General features: G+C 47.2%; 1 protein-coding gene across 1 annotated transcript in view; it reads right to left on the bottom strand.

Moving 5' to 3' along the window:
* The window catches only part of ZNRF1 (zinc and ring finger 1), a 104,571-nt gene that overhangs the window by 15,116 nt on the left and 76,130 nt on the right, over positions 1 to 13,325 (bottom strand). The gene's annotated exons all lie outside the window — the stretch shown is intronic.

The raw sequence follows: 13,325 nt of genomic DNA, 5'->3' as shown, positions 1-13,325 counted from the left end.
AACTAAGATCCCACAAGCCGCACGTCGCAGCCACAAAATAAAAAATAAAATAAAAATTACTTTAAAATGGATTACTTCTTTTCCATTCTACCAAAAAGACTGAAAAGTGATCTATTTATTTGTCCACATCGAATTTTAAACATCACAGCTGCTCCCTTTGGTGACCATAATCCCTACTTTCTCAGTCTGGAATTCCTAGGTCAAATACAGCACACCAAAATATTGTTGTGAAGATCAGACTCTTCTGTTAATTTGCGGTCAAAATGTCCCACGCACGGTTTCACTGGATGCGGGTAATATCTCTCAGCAATATTTACTATGAGGCGAGGGTTCATGTTCACTGTTAGCAGCTCCAGGAACAGAGGAGGTCACGCCTTCACCAGTGTCCTTCCCGAGGGGAGTCGCTCATTCTGTATGGAAAGCCCTCCACCCTGGCAGCTGGTGGTGCTGAGACAGGAAGCAAGCTGGCTCCCACGTTCCCGGGTAGGGCACAAGCACTTTGCTTGAAGTCTTCTCCAAACCCTCCTCTCTTCAGTGACAATGCTCTGAGCTACAGGACCCGACAGAAAATCCACAGTCCGGTTCACTCCAGGCAATGTGGACCTCAGACTCCATGGTACCGTTCCCATTCCTCCAACCCCTTTCCTCAAAGAGCGTTAGCATCTAAGTGTCTTGGCTAAAAATTCTTGGAAGTGCTACCATCCCAAGGACTCTGGCCAAGCTTTGAGAAAGGGCTGTATTTTCTGATCTCTGGATGCTTATGAATCCATTAATGACAAAACCAGAAGACGGAAAAGAAACGTGATGAGGGAGGGTCCATCCCCAGTTTCCTGGCACAGGTGAGTAATGAACTCGAGTCTGGTAGAAGGAGGATGCTCTTCACATCTAACCTAAGTCCCTCTGGACCCTTGAATCTACCCTCATGCCTGTGCCCTGCAAATAAACCAACACTTAAATAACATTCCATAGAATGACCAGCCATTGGGAGATTTGTTCACCCTTTTTTCTGACTCAAAAGACCAAGGTTGGGTCTTCCCTGGCAGTCCAGTGGTTAAGACTCCGTGCTTCCAATGCAAGGGGCACGGGTTCAATCCCTGGTCGGGGAACTGAGATCCCAACATGCTGCGTGGTGCGGCCAAAAAAATAAAAATAAAAAATTTATTTAAAAAATGTTTTAAAAAGACCAAGGTTTTGCAACACTTTGACTACAGGATGCTTCCACTTTAAACTTGCTAAGTTAGCAGGCTGGCTGCGGGCTGAGGGCTCAGGGCTGCGGGCAGGCCAGGATGGACGTGCTGCTGACAGGTCCTCTAACACTATGTCCTGATGCAGCCACTGGGAGGTGGTAAAGTGATTTCTTACTAAAGAAAAGCCCTTCACCTCGTACATTACTCACTTTTCTGATAACTCAGAACAGATTCGTTGTTGTTGCTACAATAGCATCATTCAAACCCTCACATCCCAACGTGATTCCTTGAGTACAGGAGAGGGGTTGAGTTACAGCTACGGTGCTGGGAAGAAGGCCACCCCACAAGGAGGTCTAGGAAGGAATGTCACCTGATGTTTATGTCCTAGGAAAAAACAAGTTGAGACTCACAGGTTTAGACCAATCCTCTCACTGTACAGATAAAGAAAGAGACCCCAGGGAGGCCATCAGTTAAACAATTTAGGGGTGGAGCTGAGACCAGAATCAAGATTTCTTAGCTCCCAATCCAAAGCCCTTGCCATTAGAGAAGAAAAAGCTGACCGCAGGTGTGATATTGTGATTTATAGTCATAAGTATATATTTGGTCTTTGTCCCATTTCTGGCATAGAGCTCCTAAAACCCCTGGAATTCCCTAAGACCGATTATATTTGGTTTTCTGTCATCACTTCCTGAAATAGCTCCAGAGCCAAAGGTGAAAGGATGAAAAGGAGTGTCTTGTTATTCATAACCAGCCCCTTTCAACCACACCAGAGTTTATGTTAATGAGGTGACTTCTGGAAAGCCCTAGTTAACCTAAGGATGGGGGCTGGTTGCCAAGGGAACCAACCATGTGATTAGAGGACTGGAACTTTCAGTCCCACCCTCGACCTGGAGGTTGGATCGATCACCAATGGCCAATGATTTAATCAATCATGCCTATGTCATGAAGCCCCCATAAAACTCCAAAAGGGTCTGGAGAGCTCCCGGGCTGGTGCACACATGGAGATTTGAGGAGAGCAGTGTGCCTAGAGACAGTGTTGGCCCTGTGCCCTTTCCCCACACCTTGCCCTGTGCTTCTCTCCCCTTGGGCTGTTCCTGAGTTACATCCTTTTATAATAAACCATTGATCTGGTAAGTAAAATGTTTCTCTGAGTTCTGGGAGCCACTCTAGCATATTAAACAAATGTGGGGGGGGGCGGGCATGGGAACCTCCAATCAATAGCCAGTTGGGCAGAAGCAGAGGTGACAACCCGGGCTTGTGATTGGCATCTGAATTGGGGGGCAGTCTTGTGGGACTGAGCCCTTGACCTGTGGGATCTGATGCTATCTCCAGGTAGATGCTATCAGAATTAAGTTAATTGCTTGGTGGTGTTGGGAAACACATCTCGGAACAGGGTTTTAAAAAAGAGGTGGGGGGCTTCCCTGGTGGCGCAGTGGTTGAGAGTCCGCCTGCCGATGCAGGGGACACGGGTTCGTGCCCCGGTCTGGGAGGATCCCACATGCTGCGGGGCGGCTGGGCCCGTGAGCCATGGCCGCTGAGCCTGCGCGTCCGGAGCCTGTGCTCCGCAATGGGAGAGGCCACAGCGGTGAGAGGCCCGTGTACCGCCAAAAAAAAAAAAAAAAGAGGTGGGCTGGGAAATATTATGTCTTGCAGGAAGCACCACTATAGTAGGGAGAGACCTATATTCTAATGAAAGCAGGGTCATTACCACTTGCATCACCTAACTCTGCGTGTGTGTGTGTGTGTGTGTGTGTGTGTGTGTGTGTGTGTGTGTGTAAGGCTCAAAAAAATAACTCAGGGTCTGTCATGAGTGGGAAAGACCAAAATAACCTGGCTTTTCCAGCCTCAAGACCTTGGCAAGTTATCTACTCTCCCCGGACCTCAGTTCTTCATCTGAAAAATAGAGACATTTACCTCCCTTTTGAGGATCAAATGAGATAAGAAACCTGAAAGCACACTAAAAAGAAGCTAAACAAATGAACAGTGGTATCATCATCATCAAGCCAGGCAGTGCTTGACAAGGAGGAAGGAACAGGCTGGAGAAGGGATTTGGGGGGTGGGCTGAGAGATGGGGGTGATGGACCAGCAGGGCACATTGGCCACAAGTCATGCAAAAGTGTGCTGGGGGTGGCCAGCGGCCATCACTGCTGGTGGCATCTCTTCAGAGCACAGAACTTTGGAGCACTATGTATGGCACTTCCTGTATAGCCGACGTGGCACTGTACATGCTGAGGCCCCCATCTAACCTCTACGGCACCCACTTGTGCACATGATGATAAATAACAGCTTGCATTTACGTTGCTATGGGCAGCCACTGGGCTTTACGTGTCTTCTCATTTGCCGGGATATGAGGTAGGTGCTAACGTTAACTCTATTTTGCAGAAGAGGACACCGAGGCAGGTCACTTGCCCAAGGTAACGCAGCCAGAGTGCCAACACAACCAGGAAGTCTTACCACCCAGTGTGCACCATGTCCCCCGGGCTGTGGGACAGGCTGACTGGTACAGGAGGAGGACACACATGGCAAAAAGGATGTGAGGGCTTCCCTGGTGGTGCAGTGGTTAAGGATCCGCCTGACAATGCAGGGGACACAGGTTCGATCCCTGGTCAGGGAAGATCCCACATGCCGCGGAACAACTAAGCCCGTGCGCCACAACGACTGAGCCTGCGCTCTAGAGCCCGCGAGCCACAACTACTGAGCCCACGTGCCACAACTACTGAGCCTGCGCTCTAGAGCCCACGTGCCACAACTACTGAAGCCCCCACGCCTAGAGCTCGTGCTCCGCAACACGAGAAGTCACCGCAATGAGAAGCCTGTGCACCGCAACGAAGAGTAGCCCCCACTCACCGCAACTAGAGAAAGCCCGTGCACAGCAACGAAGACCCAACACAAATTTTTATAAATAAATTCCAAAAAAAAAAAAAGGATGTGAAATGCTACAAAGACACAAGGTATCACCAAATATTCACCTCAAACCTTCCACATCATCCCAGCAATTTCTCCTGAAGCACCCATGGTCCTGGATAATCTCATAAACTGTAACAAAACTGTTAATTTTTTCCTGGGAATTCTGTTAAAATGGAAGGACAGAGCTCTGCTTTCCACTCGGGCCCTGAGCCTATAGCATTGGTTCTAAGACACTGAGTTTGCAAATTACCTTTTAAATGGAAAATAAAGGGCAAAAGGTAAGAGGGACGGAAAAATATGGAGAGCCTCGGAGCAGGGTGGGGAAACTAGTGTCCCCACCTTCTTTCCCAAGAGGTCATCCAATGATCAAAATGGATGTTACCACTCTACCACCCCCATCTTTTCTCATAATTGTCCAGTCACGATTCAGCATCAATAGCCCTATGTAATAATAAATACTATGATCTTTACGAGCCATCTGAAGGTTAAAAAAATTCTAGGAAATTTTGATACCACTTTGGAAAAAAGTCCCAACTGAATTATAAAATCAGCCCCGCAAACAAAGATCAAAGGTCCACAAAGTCATCCAATCAACATCACTTCTGTCAATTTTCATGAGACCTCATCAGCACTCAGAAAACACGGGGAAGAGATGCTTCATGAGAAAGCAAGCTACAGGTGGAGTTTTCAGGACATTCCCCAACTGCGCTGAGACTACACTCTACCCATCATGCCCTGGAAGCCAGGTAAGCAGACAGCACGTGCGCCCGGCCGCCTTCCTCTCTCCCGCCTAATCTCTTTTCAGAGGCAGCCCTGCCCGCATTGTGTCTGACATCTGACAGCGTGAAGGGAGGTGTCGGCTAGCTCAGGCTTGCCAGCCAAGTCTGACAGCGGTTCCCCTAAGCCTTTGCTCCCACCAGGCTGTGGCAGGGAACTCACCCGGTTCCTAGTCCTTTTCTGCCAGCCTCTCAAAATGAGGGAGGAACGAGCGACAGAGCACCGAGGGGAATTGGTCTACAAATTGCTATGGGCAGCCACTGGGCTTGAACTCCCAACTCTGTGCCGGGTGGGCTCTACCAAGCAGATGCTGCTGCAGGATCCCCCCACCCCCAATCAAGGACAGAGAGATCTTAATGGAGACCTCATTTTCTTTCTTCTTCTCGTCATCACATCAGCCCAAGGTTATGTAGAGAGGTGATCAGCCAGAGCCCAGTTGCTTCCTGTCTTTCAACAAGCATCTGGCTTAAGTGGGGGAATCCTTGCCATTCGACTGGCTGGACCAGAAACCGAAGCTCCCGAGAAAAGACAAGCCTGCACCTGGCGCAGGGCCTTAACCCTGTTCCCACCGGGCCAAAGGGAGGTAGTGTCAGGCAAGTGAACCAAGAGTGACCCAGGAGTGCACACAGGGTCATGGGCATCAAGCGTCTTCCTGGGTCAGGTTAATTGGGCCCCTCGGACTTCACCCAGGTGCTTCCATTTGACTGAGAGAGGAACTGAGGAAAGGTCGGGGACAAGCAGCTCAAGTTACAACGATTCTCTCAAGCCTCTACAGAATTTATCATGCAATACAAAGCAAGGTTTTTCTCATTTTCCAAAACGGCAACCTTCTCCTTTAAGACCTGATTCTCGGGCGGGCAGGATGTGTGCGCTACACGTTGCCCCAGTTCCCTCTCAGACCCTCCCTCCGATGCTGATGCGCTATTTTAGCCCTGCCCCAGTTCTGCCTGTCTCTGGGATCACCTAAAGGGAGAAGAATCGAAAGAAGCAACCAGGGTAAAGGAAGCCACGCTATCCAGGCAGGCCCTATGTCTGGGTGAGGGGCTGATGTAACTCCTCTCACCTAGGGGCGCAGGGAGTCCCACCCCCATACTCCATCCCTACCATGCAGTTCCTAGTTTCCAGCGTAGATTTTTCCCTCTCACATCTTTGTGGTGCTTTGAGACTTGACTAAATGAATTTTATTAAATGGGATTTATTACAAATAAAAGGTCAAGGGGTAATACTGGATGGCTTTCTTTTACAATTCTGTACTGAAATGTGTCCCCAAGAGCAGAGGCTGTATCACATTCTACACACACACACACACACACACTCTCTCTCTCTCTCTCTCTCTCCCTCTATCAAAGAAATACTGGAAACCAATGCACAATTTATCAGTTGCTGATGTCTGGTTCAGTCTCTCCTGGAAAACATTCTGGACTAGGGACAGGCCCACCAGTTCTGACTGTTGCTTCTTTCAACACCTCTCTTCTGGACTCAGCCTCTAGATTCCATTCTAGGGTCTGGGGCTCACCTGTTGCCCCAGAAGCCAATAAAATTCTCATAAGCAGGTATGAGGAGAGAGCCACACTGATACTTAAAATCAATTTAATACATTAGTGTGTGTGTGTCTGTGTATGTATTTAACCTATCTGTTGTGTTGGTCAACTTTATGTGTCAACTTGACTGAGTCATGGGGTGTGCAGGTATTTGGTTAAACATTATATGTGGGTGTGTCTGTCAGGGTGTTTCTGGATAAGGTTCACATCTGAATCTGTGGACTGAGTAAAGCAGATTACCCTCCCGAGTAATGGCATCATCCAGTCCGTGGAAGGCCTGAAGAGAATAAAAAGGCAGAGGAAGGGAGATTTTGAGCGCTCTGCCTGTTTGTTTTAGGACATTGGTATTCTCCTGCCCTTGGACTGGGCTGTACACCATAGGTTTTCTCCTGGTTCTCAGGCCTTTAGACTCGGGCTGAAACTAAAGCTGGTGGGCTTTCCTGGGTCTTCTGCTTGCATACAGCAGATCACAGGACTTCTTGCTACCATAATTGCATGAGTCAATTCCTTATAATACCAATAAATCTCTTTATCTATTTATCTCCTATTGGTTCTTTTTTTCTGGAGAACTTTAATACATTTGTTTATTAAAATGCCAAACATTAAAATGTAAAAGATTGACAACAACAATGCTGGCGAGGGTGCGGACCAACTGGAACTCTCATATTGTTGGACGGAGTGTAAAAAGACACAAGCACTTTGGGAAAAGGTCTCGTAGTTCCTTGTAAGACAAAACACACACCTAGGGCTTCCCTGGTGGCGCAGTGGTTGAGAGTCCACCGGTGCAGGGGACACGGGTTCGTGCCCCGGTCCGGGAGGATCCCACATGCCGCGGAGCGGCTGGGCCCGTGAGCCATGGCCGCTGGGCCTGCGCGTCCTGAGCCTGTGCTCCGCAACAGGAGAGGCCACAACAGTGAGAGGCCTGTGAACCGCAAAAGAAAAAAAAAAACAAAAAAACCATGAACTACTGATACATGGAACATGGATGAATATTAAAAACGTGCTGAGTGAAGGGCATGAAAGAGCACATATAATTGGAATTGTACAAAGTTCTAGAACAGGGAGAGCTAATCTATGGTGGAACAAATCAGACCAGTGGCTGTCTCTAGGGGGTGGCAGTTGGGGCAAAGATTGATTGAAAAAGGGTTCAGAGAACCTTTTGGCGGGATGAAAATGTTCTGTGTCATGAGGAGGGTTTGGGTTACACACATGCATGCATTTGTCAAAATTCAGTGAATGTATGCTTAAGATTTGAGATTTCATTGCTTGTAAATTTTACCTCAAAGAGAAAAGAAGTGTAAACAAATACTGAACTATAGTTAATGACAGACAGGCTGAATGAATCATTTAGAGGGAGGTGTACTAATGTCTGCATTAGAACAAAATGCATCAAAAAGTAAGATGCACAAGTTAAACTTCTTTCCACTTTTCTGTATGTTTGAAATTTTCATAATAAAACACTGGAAAAGGTGTCATTTGATAATTTACTTATTCCTTTCTGATTCTGGATGTGTTTTATTTCTTTTCTTGCCTAAACACTATGGCTAGGACTTCCAATACTATGTTAGATAAAAGTTTGTCTGGGTATAGGATTCTTGGGTTGCCTTCCTTTTTTCCTCAATGGTCTGTAGATAAAATTCTACCATCTTTCAGCTTCTTGGTGTTGCAAATAGAAAATCTGATGCCAGTGTGGTTCTTTTTCCTTTGTAAATAATATATTCCTTTGGCCTGAAAGCTTGGAAGACTTTTCTTTGCATCCTAACAGTTAAGAAATTTTACTAGGATACACTTAGATGTATTTTAGTTATTTCCCCTAGTGTGGTAAGTCAGGAGTGCCGTTCACCAAATATTTCTAGCTTTCCTCCTTCCATCTATAGGGGAGGACCATATTTGCTTCCCTTTGAAGTTAAAAGTGGGGTTGTGATTTGCGTTGGCCAATGAAATAGGAGAAGTGATCTGTGCACTTGCAAGCCAACTTTAAGTACTAGTTCATGATTTACCATGTTGAAACGAAGCCTCTATCACCTTTTGTTCCTGAATAACAACAATGAGCAGAGCCCCCTCCTCCCAGACCTATACTGGCTACTGCATTATGGGGGAAAAATAAACTTGTTGAGTTAAACTACTGAGGTTATGGACTGTTTGCTATTACATTTTAACCTAGTTCTAGCCTGTCCTGACTGATACACCCTTCCTTTACCTTTTTCTCCTTTTAGCACTCCTATTACTGGTATGTCAAGTGTCTTGGTTCCATCTTCTGGGTCTCTTGCCTCCTCTTCCATAACTTCTCTGTCTTAGCATTTGCTCAGAAACTCAGCCTTTCTGACTCCTCTGAGCCCTACCCGCCCCTGCTTGCTGAAAGAGGTCAATGGTTGGCATCAGAATCAAACAGATGAGACATGCATTCTGGTCACACCTTCCCAGAATCCTCTCTGCCTGGATATCCATATTTCCCTCTTTTAAATATACATTCTCTTTGTATCAGCAACAATCCACATACTTGTCATTTTCAACGTCTATGCATTCTATAGTGATAATATATTGTGCTTAGCTATTTTCTTCTGTGGGTGTTTAGATTCCCAATTTTTGCCTACTATAAAAATTCTCTCAGTAGTGATCTCTACTCTAAGCATGGTAGATTCCACTCCCCAACATATTATTGCTGTTTCTGAATTGTAGGCTGACTGGTTTGGAAGAAAGAAAATTATATTAGGAGTCAGAAGAAACAGGCTCTCCCAATCACTAAGTCAGGTGGCCTTGCACAAGCTCCTCAGCAATATTTGCATAGTGTCCTGCCTACTGTCCAATATAGTTCTAAAACCCAAACAAAGGTGGATGTGTGAGTGTCTGTGCAGAGCAAAGCCATGTGAAATGTGATGTGGCCATTTTACTCGGCTGCATCCAGTGCAACTTGAATATACTGAGGTTTGCTGGTAAATCTGGCTATTTGAGGAAATTCACAAATTCTTCAGGCAAAGAACTGAAAAATAAGCTGACACTACACAATGTATTTTGTGGACTCTCAGATGCCACCAATTTTAACAGGCACCCGTATGACGCTCCGAGAGAGAGAAAAAAGCTGTCAATTATAATTTGAACATGTGATTGTATGACACATCCTGATTTTAGAGTTAAATTGTGTTTAGTTGTTAAACTGTGACATGGACATGCCTTAGAATCAATGAATATATGAAAAACACATATGTAAATATTTTTAAAATATACAGACTGAATCCCAGTCACATACTCAATACGTCTACCCTGTTCATTTACTACAAAGGAGAACAGGCTCAATGAGGTATCTACAGCAGGAACAAAGGGAAGAGCTGCAGGCTGTGCACATGGACGTGTGCCTGGTGACTTCAAACCCACCTGCTGCCACGGCAAGTCTGGGCTGCGCTCCTGCCAGGTGGAGCCCAACACCAGCATTCCAGCCAAGAGAAGAATGGGCAAAGCGTTTGCCAGGAGCAGGAACTACAGCTACTAATTGGTCCTGTTCCCTTTGACCCTCTAACCCATTTCTTCCAGAGAGAGGCCCTGGAAGGACTGTTTAGGAGAGGGATTATGGGGAGGGGGGCAAGTAGGGACACGATAGTCTGATGATCTGAGCCTGAGCAGGTACAAATACGAAAAAGATGAAAGTCTCAGTGTGAGAGCAATCAAGTGCCCAGCTACTGAACAGGAAACATGAATGTCAAATGATAGTCCCTTGTCACATGGCCTACTATGCTTGGGCAAGTTTAGGGGCATCCAATCATGACTCAAAAAGTGTGGGTGTGGTCTCCAGATGAACATCTGGCTTTTATTTTAGAGATGTCTTAATTAAAGGATAGACTATATGTTAAAAGAGGAAGATGGTCTAGTATCCAACGGGCAAGCCAGAATTTCTTCAAATGCTTAAATATCAGGGATTACCTACAAGCCAGGCAATAGGATAGACACGTCTGGCCAGGAAATGTCTAGTCACTTAGCTGGATGCCACGCTTTCCTCTCAATGGCTATCCCTCCTTCATTCCAATCCCCAACACACCCATGCCCCCTGGATCCAACACCCACAGCCGCTGCTGGAGGGGGCTTTCTGGTGTTTGGGCAATGCCAGAGCACATCTTAGGAGTAGGCAGAATTTCCCAGCCTTTTCTTTCTTTCTTTTTTTTTTTTTTTTAAACCCACATTTGTTTATTTATTTATTTTTGGCTATGTTGGTTCTTCACTTCTGTGCGAGGGCTTTCTCTAGTTGTGGCAAGCGGGGGGTCACTCTTCATCGCGGTGCGCGGGCCTCTCACTATCGAGGCCTCTTTTGTTGCTGGAGCACAGGCTCCAGATGCGCAGGCTCAGTAGCCATGGCTCACGGGCCCAGCTGCTCTGCGGCATGTGGGATCTTCCCAGACCAGGGCTCGAACCCGTGTCCCCTGCATTAGCAGGCAGACTCTCAACCACTGCGCCACCAGGGAAGCCCCCAGCCTTTTCTTCACAAACTCAACAGCACTGAGTGGGGCCAAGGACCACCTTCCCTCAAAAAAGACAAAGGGATTGGGCCTCCCTGGTGGCGCAGTGGTTAAGAGTCCGCCTGCCGATGCAGGGGATACGGGTTCGTGCCCCGGTCTGGGAGGATCCCACATGCCGCGGAGCGGCTGGGCCCGTGAGCCATGGCCGCTGGGCCTGCGCGTCCGGAGCCTGTGCTCCGCAACGGGAGAGGCCACAACAGTGAGAGGCCCGCATACCGCAAAAAGAAAAAAAAAAAAAAAAAAAAAGACAAAGGGAACGTAAACACCTGGGTTTTAGGCAAAGATAGCAGTTATCTCCCCCAGTGGAGGTGGACTGCCTCCACGTTAACCACAGAAAAGGAGCCTCACTTCTCCCGATTCTAGAGGGGCATGCTGTCTGCGCAAGACACCACTCATGCAGGTATAGCCTCACTCACAATAGTTGCCCTCAGCAGACTTTCCTAGAGAAACAGGCCTGTGCTGGGAATTGCCCTATTGTTGGCCTATATCTTTTCCAAGTCCTGGGGCCTTTTTTAAAAAACATTTTAATTCTATTGAAATATAGTTGATTTACAATGTTGTGTTAGTTTCAGGTGTACAACAAAACGATTGTTCTACATATACATATATTCATTCTTTTTCAGATTCTTTTCTTGGGACTTCCCTGGTGGCGCAGTGGTAAAGAATCCGCCTGCCACTGCAGGGGACATGGGTTCGACCCCTGGTCTGGGATGATCCCACATGCCACAGAGCAACTAAGCCCACGCGCCACAGCTACTGAGCCCACACACCACAACTACTGAAGCCCGCACGCCTAGAGCCCGTGCTCCACAACGAGAAGCCACTGCAATGAGAAGCTCACACACTGCAACAAAGAGCAGCCCCCGCTCGCCACAACTAGAGAAAGCCGTGCACAGCAACAAAGACCCAACGCAGCCAAAAAAAAAAAAAAAAAAAAAAAAAAAAAAAAAAAAAAAATTGGCTACATTAAGAATTAAAAAAAAAAAAAGATTCTTTTCTCATATAGGTTATCACAGAATACCAGGTAGAGTTCCCTGTGCTATAAGTCGTGGGGTCTTTGTTGATATACTTAAATTTTCCAACCTTCAAGTAACTTTTTTTTTTTTTTATGGTGTGTGTGTGTTTGTGTGTGTTTGGAGGTGGAGGTGGAGGAGAAAAGGAGATTTAGGAAAGGGAAAAGGACAAAAAAGGGAAGTTTCACACATAATCCATACAGGACCAAGAGTTTATTTCTGGGTTCCTGAAGGCATTGTCCATCCCCATGCCCATACACCTGATAGAGATTTTTCACTGACAAGAAGGAAAACACTTGAACACACTATTAGATCATGTTCAGCCAGTATCTGACCCACCAGGTGAATGGACATGACACACATCTAAGTGACTGTTCATACTGAAAAACGCCATTTTCCTAGCGCTGCAGAACTTGCACCTGTTCACACCGACAGCCCTGGCCTTCATGTCACCGGAGGTCTGCTAGAAGGCTCCTCCACAGCTCCCAGTATAATCTCAGGATGCAGAACACGTGCTGCTGTATTCACTCCCTAAAAACTATCAGCTCTGGCTTGGGACCTGGCACGCAGCAACACTGCAGGCTGAGCTTGGTTATGTTGTTTAGCAAAATGAACACTGGCTGGCTTCTTGCCTGGACCTAGACCTGGTCCCTTCTCAGCAGGGCACCCTCTGTTCATCTGCACCTCCAACACAGAAGGAGATGGAGGAAGGAACTCAGAGGACACGGTCCTGTCGGCCACAACTGTGCTTTTTTTTTTTTTTTTTTTTGCTGTACGTGGGCCTCTCACTGCTGTGGCCTCTCCCGTTGCGGAGCACAGGCTCCGGACACACAGGCTCCGCGGCCGTGGCTCGCGGGCCCAGCCGCTCCGCGGCATGTGGGATCTTCCGGGATCGGGGCACGAACCCGTGTCCCCTGCATCGGCAGGCGGACTCTCAACCACTGCGCCACCAGGGAAGCCCCACAACTGTGCTTTGAAATGGTACCTAAGGAGGCAGAAGCCAAGAGAATAGAATGGGGTTGCTCTGAGAGCTCAAGAGCAGTGGAGTGATCAGTCCTAGGAAAGAGAACTGTCAGGGTAAGAGAAGACCTTCACGCTTCAGCGTTTGCTTTTCTGTCATCCACAGCTTTGAGTACCACGGAGAAAGAGACGGGGAGGCCCTAGAGAGCTATGAGTTACTGACCAGTGAGTTTAAAAACTATTTCCTGTGGACCCTCCAGACACAAAGTATGGGCAAGAAGGGTCATCGAGTCTAAGCTCCCTGAAACAGTGAATGACTTCTATCAAGACACGGAAAGTGCACTATTATACTGGACTGGTTCAGACTACTTGGGAGTCTGGGAGACAAAAATGGGAGCGGGGGATGCGGGGGAGCAAGGAGGGCAGAGGAACAGA

This window comes from Mesoplodon densirostris, chromosome 19, assembly GCF_025265405.1.
Source record: "Mesoplodon densirostris isolate mMesDen1 chromosome 19, mMesDen1 primary haplotype, whole genome shotgun sequence".
Lineage (NCBI taxonomy): Eukaryota > Metazoa > Chordata > Mammalia > Artiodactyla > Ziphiidae > Mesoplodon > Mesoplodon densirostris.
This window is presented reverse-complemented; position numbering and strand designations above follow the sequence as displayed.